Genomic DNA, 10,442 nt, shown 5'->3' with positions numbered 1-10,442 from the left:
TTAAAAAAATCCTCCCGAGCTGCTCGCAGCACAGATCCAGGAGGAGCATAAATGTTGACGATAGTGACGTCTTGCACTCGTATGGCAATCAGTCTACCGTCCAAACTTTTTTCGACGTGTGAGTGCATAATGTGTGATTTTATCGATAATTGCCGTACCTCTTCTTAAGTGGTCTACATTTGCCACAACTACAAATCCCGGCAAAGAGAGCTGCTCATTTTCCACCTCCTGCAGACATACAATATCAAGGTTTTGGCTGTTGACAAAGGTTCGTAAAGCGATTATTTTCGTTGGACTCGTAATAGTGTTGATGTTTATGGAAGCGACGTTGTAAGATGTGAAAGCCATACAGATATTTAGCACTCCTCCACACCGTCGTCTTCGTCATCGTGGCGGGCCTTTTTTGCGATTCCTGGTCACCCACGGTGTTTCTTGCTGCTGGTGGAAGTGGAAGATTCGTCCGTCTCATTCCCATTCGTCGATTTGCTGGTGCTGCGTATATATGGCTTTTTGAACATATCTAGCGTGTTGAGAGTTATACTCTTCATCGGAGTGGTGAATAGTCCCGTCGATGATGGTGGTTTTATCGAAGATTGTGTCTGTTGAGGGGATGGTACTATCATCGCAGCTGGTGGGCTGGTGGTATGCGTTTTGGATCCTGACGGCATATTTTGGCTCGTGGAATGTGCCAGTGTCCCGAGGTTACTGGCGGTGGCAGTTGTTTTGGCACAGCTGATTTCTGACTGGCTGGTGTAGTTTTAGACGGTTTCATCGCCATTGGCTTCACCGTGTTAGGTTTTCGTATATGCTGCTGTTGTGGACTCATTTCTTTGGCTACGTTTGCGTAACTCTTCTGGACCAATATTTTTTTGTTTTGGACACACGAGATGCCCGTGTGTGTTTGCTCGTGACAGTTACGACACGGTTGTAGTTGCCCTTTATAGGTAAAGCCTGCACTCCGTCGATGGTAGCCCACGATTCGATGTTTCGTGAGACTATCATACGGGCAGACCAGATGCCAAGCGGGATGCCTCCATACTCATGTCCTTCTCCAAACGTCAGCTCCCGGATAGAGAGCACTTCGCCATAACGATTCAGGAAGTCTAGGATTTTTTCTTCGGTGACGTTTTCGGGAAGATCCCATACTCTCACTTCTACACTTTCATCTTCCATAGCGATTCGAAGCTTATATTTTTTACCACTTCACTCCACTTCATGTTTATCGTCGTGTTCTTCGACCACTTTTTGGGCCAGGTCAGCGACCTTCACAAAGGCGCATGACTCACGTCTGTGACACTGCAGTCTTATAACATCTTCTCTTTTCAGCCCCAGGACTGTACGGCAAAACTCGTAGGTTTTTTCATACGATACGGATTTCATACGATTTCATACGAGAAAGGACACTGGCAAATGAGCAGCCTGGTGTTGCCTGAACAGGATTATTTGTCTGTAATTTGTTATCTGATCACATAAAAAATCTGTTATCTGAATTTGAATTATTACCCACATACACACCTGCTGATGAAAGTGCTGGTGATGCCTGAACAGTATTGAAAGTCTTTTGATTACCCACATTGACAACAGGTTGTTTAGAATCCCTACGTTGTCTGGAAGCAATAATTTTTTTACTTACAGGACAATTAAAGAAATTAGATTTGTGATTTCCCCCACAATTTACACATTTGAAACTATTAGTGGTCTCTTTCACGGGGCAGATATCTTTCGTGTGACTAGTGTTACCACAAATCATGCATTTTGCTGCCATATGGCAGTTTCGAGTTCCATGACCATAGGTTTGACAATTCCGACATTGCGTAAGATTATGGATTCATCCTTAGTATCTTGAAATTTTCCCATTTTATTCGCACGTTAAATAAATCACGTCCTTTTTCACAACATTTCAAATTATTTACTTTGTCACGATCAAAATGTACTAAGTAATTTTCCTGGTGTATTCCAGTTTGATTAATGTTGGCATTTGCCTTTCGTTTCAGCAAAATTACTTAGTTGGAGGCAAAACCAAATGATTCTGACAAACAATCTTTAATTTCATCAATAGTTTGATCATTTGAAAGACCTTTCACAACAGCCTTAAACGGTCTCTCGTTTTTGGCATCAAAAGAATGAAATTTATATATCTTTTCAGTCGAATACAGTAAAAGATGTTTATGGCCATCAAAAGATTCGGCCAAAATACGAATTCCGCCATGGCGGCCAATTTGAAAATTAACTTTCACATCCGACAGAAATGATGAAAATGAAAATCGGTCCAGCCAACTCTGAGAAAAGTGAGTGAGTTTAAACAGCCTCTGGAAAACATTTCTTTACATAACTTTTGAACCATACGTTTAATCTTTATGAAATTTATAAGTTAAGAGTTCTGAAGATAGTCCGTTCATTTGACATCAGTTTTGTTGAAATCGGTTGTGTAGTTTCTGAGATATTGATGTTTCGTGATTTTTACATTTTCGTACATAACCTCTAAACCAAAAATCCGATTACAATGAAATTCAATAGCAACCTATGGGGTAACTACACCTTTCATTTGCAATTAATTTCACGGAAATCAGTCCAGCCAACTCTGAGAAAAGTGAGTGAGAAAAAAAAGTTGCACATACACACACACGCACACACACATACACACATACATACATACATACAGAAAATGCTCAGCTCGTCGAACTGAGTCGAGTGATATACGACATTCGGCCCACTGGAGCACTTTAATACCTTTAGTATTTTCTGTGATTTTCTTGGAGAAAGGCAAAAATGGGGTTTGAGGTCGGATTCTGGCCACTGGGTATAATCCAGGTTTCAAGAACCCATATTGATTGGTATTTGCCCATTCATTAGATGCCCCTCAGAAACGATCAGTAATATCAACTGCGTTAAAGAATTTCATTTTCACTGATAAGATCATTCAAATTAATGTATAAGGAACAACATTTAATTATAAATTATTTGAAATCTACTGACTAAAGTTGACATAAACAATCTAAATATTCATACGCAGTATATGAGTACACATCAATTGAACCACGATCAAAAACAAAATCGCATCATGTATTTGAAAGAATTATAATAAAATTATTTGCATGTATGTGAGTGTGAATGTTATATTTTAAATGTTCAGTATAGTTGTTCTGTTGGCTACCAAAAATTTGTCGTTGAGAGAGAATAACAAATCCTGCAGAAATTATCAAGGTGTATTTTTTAAGTGCTGGTGTAAATCTATTTTAAAAAATAATATGTTTGAATTAGAAAGGCTGGGTCTCACCGCTAGGTGGATTAATTTGGGTTTTTATCATTCTCTCGCTTTGGCTCGGCAATCGGTTTTCGGTGCTTCGTTTTGTTTAAATTTATTGATCAATTCAATTAATAATTTCTCTAGACCTTTTCTTATATTCTCTTCTGCCTCTTTCTTTTTCTTCCTTTCTAGTGCAGTTTCTCTTTCCTTCATTTGTTTCTGTTGTTCTGAAGTCTGTATTACAAAATCTTTAAAGATTTTTATTAATTCTGCTGCATTATCCAAATAACCTTTCTCGTAGTTTTTCAATACCTTAATCACTTCTTCTGACATTTCAATTGCTAGAGCAATTTGTTTTTTCTTTGATTCTGATGATTTATTTTCAATTCCTCCACTTGCTTCATCTACTATCATCTCATTTTCCAAGTCCTTTCCTGTTGCAGTTTCATTCAAAATTTCAGTTTCAGATCGAACGCCCTTTAAAGCTACGGGTATATCATCTTCTAGAGGTTTCGGTGCGGGTGTATTGCATTCGGGTTTCCCCGCAACAAAATATTTCTGAAATATTGCATTGGTTCGTTTGCCAATGTTCACCACCTCTAACTGATATTTATTTGCTCCGGGAGATTTAATTAGCAGAAAAATACGTACTCTATAGTGGATCACTCGTAATTTCTACTTTAATCGTTGTCGGATATCACATATTTATTAATCCAGCAGATCGGCAATAATCGTTAAAGACGTATTGTTCATTAAAATTTCCTCAACTATTCCCATTGGGCTTGTGGAAAAAGAGAAAAACTAAGTCTCTCTCTCTCAATTCGCATCTTATCTTTTAACTTTCTCTTTTAACGCTTTCGTGTTCCTTTGACTCAAATGAAACACTTCGAATCGAATTCGAATTCATGGTCAACCTCGTTAAGATCGACTTAAACTGTCCTACAGTTAGTGATGGGAAATATCGCCCAAAACGGACATCGATAACAATCGATAATCGATAAGTATCGATAATTTGACAGCTAACGTTTGCGGAAAATTTTTTTTTCAGATGGTAATGAAAAAAAAACTATGACAGATAATGAGTTGGATAAATTTCCCATGGAAGGTTATCATGTTAGCTTTCTCACAAAAAAATATTACGTCCTTGCGTGCAGCCTTCCGGCAGTTAACCGGAACATTCGCCATGGCGGACGGAAACATGCGTGTAGCCATGTTTTTAAGCTCTTTCTTAGTTTTTTATTAATTCCTCCTTCGCGACAAAATTGTTGGAATAGATCTTGCGCTTTAAGTTTGTCCAGAAATTCTCGATGGGAGGCAGGTGGGGGACATTGGGCGGATTCGCCGACTTCGGTACCACATCGATATTCAGCCGCTCCATCTCCTCCAACGATCGCTTCGAGTAGTTGGCCGACGTCAAATCTGGCCAGAACACCGTGTCTTCGCGCTTATGGTATTTCTTGATGAACGACGCAACTTCTGTCAGGCACTTCGTACTATAAATTTCCCCGTTCATGGCCAGCCGGAGCGGAAGAAGAGCAACTTTGACATCCCTTCCTCGCTGATTGTCAGCCACAGCCGCACCTTCTTGGGGAACTTGGTTTGTGAAATAAACTTTACCTCGGTGCTCACTTCTTTCGTGGGGGAGGTAAAATACAAAGAGCCCTGCTAGTCGTTGCCATCCAGGGTGAGATAGGTCTAGTCGTCCAATACCACTGCCGCGTCGCGATTCGCCAGGAAAATCGACTTGACCATCTTATTCAACCGCTGTCGCTGCGTCATTGTCTGCAGCTCCGAGTCCAGTGGACGGGACTGCCGCTTCCCGCATGTATGTCCATGTTCTCCAGATGCTCTTTCACTGTTTTAGTGCATGCACCAACCTCTCGGCCAAGTGCACGCAGCGATTTAGCCACTTTTCCATCGGTCTTCCTCTTCAGCATCCTTTAAAGCTTCTTGTCGTTCAGGGTCGTTAGCCGTCCGGAACCGGGCTTTCTTTCGATGCTCTGAGCGTTGTCCAATAGTGTCAAGATGTTGTAGATGCCAGGACCGGCATACCCGGCGTCCACAAAGTGCCGCACGATGTCCGTCTTTGACGCGTTTCGTCACCATTTTTTACCGCAAACGTTATTCGACAAATGCAATTTTGCTATATAAATTTGTTAAAAACAGAGACAGTGATGGCCCAAACAGAATGGATACGTTTGCGTTGCGTTGACGTCAATGTGATAGTAAATGTATGGGCTAACTGTCCATTGTCCACGTATCCATTGTGTTAAGGCCTTGAATGACAAATCTTACGATACTGTGAATGAAAATTCAAACAACCGGACGAGTTGAACAGTTTGTTTTGGAAAGTCTTCGGGTTTTACGCCGGGAGTGCTTTTTACGAAGTAGTTTCAAGCCGAAGTTCATTTTGAAGGTTGTATAATAAAGGAAATAATTGAAGCAGGCAAAATTCTGTCAATTTTTAAATGGCCAAAACTCCACGTGATGTTTGTTATGATTTATTTATGTACTAATATTTATTCAGAATTAATATAGTGTGTTCTGCCACAAATGGTGACATATCAACACTAAAAATTATTTATCCTAATTATTTTGTCTACCCCCTGTATGAATCAGGATACTTTTTTGGCGCAACAATTTCGTTGATTTGGATTTTTAGTGGAACTAAAGATTGTTTGTTGGGTAACAGATACTTTAAACATAAACAGTTCCAAGTTGAACTAAACAATTACCAGAGAATGACCAATAGCTTGCCGCTATGCATGTCCATCATATTATAAGAGTTGGCAAGCCAAAGAGAATACATTTTATTACAATTTCGTATTAGGGTTTGCAATCCCGGGAACGATTTCCCGGGAATTGGCTATTCCGTGTTAATTTATTTGTCAAAAATATATGCTGTCTTATTCAGTAAACGATAGATTAAGAAATATTTTCTTCATCTCATGTCTTTTTTTGCTAGTGAGTTTACTACTAAGCGGATAGTTGCTTGATTTTTTTTTGTTTATTGACAAAAAATTTTGATACCGGTTAAATTGATAAAAAAATTTGAAACCCGTAAATCAATGCGACCAGAAATAAATAAATTAATAAAACTCAGTCAGTGTAACTTGGGTCGTGGCCGCGATTTCACATTAATTACGAAGGCATTCAAATGCTCTAAAATCTGGCTGCCAAACACTCAGTTTTACCTTCAACAAACTAAAAGTATTGGACTCTTCAGTTTCTAATGAAATGTAGCAAGAGCTGAAATCGGTGATTTAGAAGTATTTTATGAATCAGACACCAGCGGTGATTCAGCGATCTTAAGCAAAGTTTTACAGGAGGGAACTACATTATTTGGGCCTAACGAAAAATTGTCAGCGGAACTGAGGCGATTGATAGACGATTGTTCATGAATTTCTGGAGTGAACTTGAATAAATGATTAAATTGTAAACGATGGTTTGAAACGTTTTTATTAATAAACTTTATTTGAAATCACATTTTTGCTAAGGATTTTTTCCTTTCCCGGTTCCCGGGAGTTCCCGGGAAATGAGGTTTCTCATTCCCGTTTCCCGGGAAATCTATTCTCGGGAATATTGCAAACCCTATTTCGTATCATTGCATTTTATGAGATGGTGCAAAAAGTTTGGATATTCTTTCAAAGTTCTCCAGTACTAAGTTGTCGTTTTCATCTGTTCTTAGGAAACTAAAAACTATAAATACCTTTTTAGTTACCATTATTTCTCAGAAACTCAGTGACACCCGGGGCGAACCTTTACACCACCCCCAACAATGCTAAATCTTGTCGAATAGCAGCACCCAACAAATATCGAGCGGCAAAAGCAACTTCTGGGGTAGGGTAGGTGAGGTCCCCTTCTTTTGGGTCTCCTCCAATAACCAGCCCGCTGACTTGTGCTCAGTCTTATAATATCGATAATTATCGTTAACGTCAAAAAATTAACGATAATATCGATGACCAGCATTTATCGATGAGTATCGATAAGTTTCCCATCACTACAGTACGGTCGCATTTAACCAGCAGCTCGAGGCTAAGACTTAGACTACCGAGAGATATTGAAATATTGTTTTTGGCTTCCAACAGGCAATCTTTTCAAAAGACTACCTGTTCAAACGCAAAGTAATAAACGTGTTTTTAACGTTAACGAGTGTTTAGTGAGTAAATTTGGTTTGAGATATCTCTACTTAAATTCTATAGTGAAGTGGAAGTGAAGTGATTTTCCAGTTATGCCTGGAAGAAATAAAAATGCTCGCTTTGATGCGGCTTCAGGGAAACGTGAGGCATCTCCTCCAAGTGACACTGAAATTTCGACTAACAGGTATGATATTCTTTTTTCCGTTGGGGATCAAGAATTTCAAACTTCTCATACTGAGCATAAAGCCGTTATGAAGAAGGTTAAAGTACCACCCATTGTGGTATTTGTAGCAAATTTTAAAGCATTTCGATCAGAACTTTCATCATTCCTGTCGGATGTGAAAGTTAATTTTCAAATTGGCCGCCATGGCGAAATTCGTATTTTGGCCGAATCTTTTGATGGCCATAAACATCTTTTACTGTATTTGACTGAAAAGATGTATAAATTTTATTCTTTTGATGCCAAAAACGAGAGACCGTTTAAGGCTGTTTTGAAAGGTCTTTCAAATGATCAAACTATTGATGAAATTGAAGATTGTCTGTCAGAATAATTTGGTTTTGCCTCCAACCAAGTAATTTTGATGAAACGAAAGGCAAATGCCAACATTAATCAAACTGGAATACACCAGGAAAATTACTTAGTACATTTTGATCGTACCAAAGTAAATAATTTGAAATGTTGTGAAAAAGCAGGTGTTTTATTTAACGTGCGAATAAAATGGGAAAATTTCAAGATACTAAGGATGAATCCATAATCTTACGCAATGTCGGAATTGTCAAACCTATGGTCATGAAACTCGAAACTGCCATATGGCAGCAAAATGCATGATTTGTGGTAACACTAGTCACACGAAAGATATCTGCCCCGTGAAAGGGACCACTAATAGTTTCAAATGTGTAAATTGTGGGGGAAATCACAAATCTAATTTCTTTAATTGTCCTGTAAGTTAAAAAATTATTGCTTCCAGACAGCTTAGGAATTCTAAACAACCTGTTGTCAATGTGGGTAATCAAAAGACTTTCAATACTGTTCAGGCATCACCAGCACTTTCATTAGCAGGTGTGTATGTAGGTAAAAATTCAAATTCAGATAACAAATTTCAGACAAATAATCCTGTTCAGGCAACACCAGGCTGCTCATTTGCCAGTGTCCTTTCAGGTAATATTTCAAATTCAAACAGTAACAGACCATTCGTGTTTGGTGCCAAAAGTCAGCCAATATTGATTTAATAGTTATCGCTCAACCTCTGAGACGTGTAAACGTTTAAATCGAGTGCACTATCAGAGAGCTTGCCGTTTCTTTAGTTTTTTTGCTATTGACCGAGTGTCACCTGGCCGCATCGCGCAAGAAGTCCTCCGCGATGAGGCGGGAAAATACGTTCAGAATAGATTACTCGAATCTACCTCTGAAACCATCGTATGAAAAAACCTACGAGTTTTGCCGTACAGTCCTGGGGCTGAAAAGAGAAGATGTTATAAGACTGCAGTGTCACAGACGTGAGTCATGCGCCTTCGTGAAGGTCGCTGACCTGGCTCTGGCCCAAAAAGTGGTCGAAGGACACGACGATAAACATGAAGTGGAGTGAAGTGGTAAAAAATATAAGCTTCGAATCGCTATGGATGATAATAGTGTTGATATGTCACCATTTGTGGCAGAATATTAATTCTGAATAGATATTAGTACATAAATAAATCATTACAAACATTGAACATGATGAATTTTATAGTATTTTGCGTCAGAAAACACTCAATAGTTGGCAATTGTCATGGAATTCAGATGAACTGGGACGGTGGCTACACTCCATTTCTCCTAAGGTATCGACGAAAGCATGGTTCAATGGGTTGGATGTAGGTCGGGACTTCATTCGCGTGATGTCAAGACCTATGTCCAATCACTACACGTTATACATGCATCTCTTCCGTATAGGGCTTGTAGACAGTAATCACTGCGTTTGTGGCGATGGCTACCATGACATCGAGCATGTTGTTTGGTCGTGTACCGAATTCTTTGGTGCTAGGTCCAAGCTAACAGATTCCCTTCGGGCCCGAGGAAGACAACCGAACGTTCCCGTTAGAGATATTCTGGGAAGCGGTGATTTCCAGTATATGTCAGAACTATACTTGTTCTTAAAAAATGCCAACATTAACGTTTGAAAAAAAAAATCTTCTGTATATTCACCAGAATACCCAACCCACTATGTACTGTTTGACGAGCATACTGGAGATACAGAAAGCTTACACAAAGCGGAAACAACACGGCACTCATAGCGAGACTCTAAAAAAATAAGTAATTAATTAGATATTAGATATAAGCGAATAGTTATCAACTATTAGAGATAAGTCAGTTTTATTTTTTATGTAAATCACCTCTTTAAAAACAAATGCAACTCCCAACCTTAAAATTCCCAACCAGAAAATGGCAATGCCATACTAACCCCAACGATCACTCCTTCTAGCAAAATTCGCTTCTTTTTAAATTTGAAAGCCAATACATTGTAAACACTGCTCCGTTAAGCTACCGCATATGAGATAGAAAATAAATAATTTTAAACCTATTACCAATTAAACCCAATTAAAAAAAAGCTCAACCTCGTTATTTGAGAGATAAGGCACATTCAAGTTTCTGTAGAGCTGTTGTAAATCCATTGTGCGATTTATTACTGAGACACACTACAACCGACTTAACTATTTCTCCAATTGTTCATGGAAGGTACCATTTAATAACAAAAAAACGAAATGAACTCGCTTTGTTAGAAATAATAAAATTGTTAGAATATATTGATCGAATCAAGACCCATTATTTGGTACAATTTTTTTTTACTTCCACTATTTGATGAAACGACTTCAAAACCTTGATCAGCTTATGTATTTAGTTGGGCGCCATTTATTACTTGGTCGATGGGGGCTTATCAAGACTAAACCTTGATCGCTGGGCAACACCATCGACGATCTAGTGAGGATGGGCAACACCAGCCTGTTTTAAAACGGCTAGCACGGCCGTGAGCTGCTTTCTCGCTCTCAGGATCGGCTCTGATATCGAAGGGCTGAGTAACAAG

The sequence above is a fragment of the Wyeomyia smithii genome, chromosome 3, assembly GCF_029784165.1.
Source record: "Wyeomyia smithii strain HCP4-BCI-WySm-NY-G18 chromosome 3, ASM2978416v1, whole genome shotgun sequence".
Taxonomy (NCBI): domain Eukaryota; kingdom Metazoa; phylum Arthropoda; class Insecta; order Diptera; family Culicidae; genus Wyeomyia; species Wyeomyia smithii.
This window is presented reverse-complemented; position numbering follows the sequence as displayed.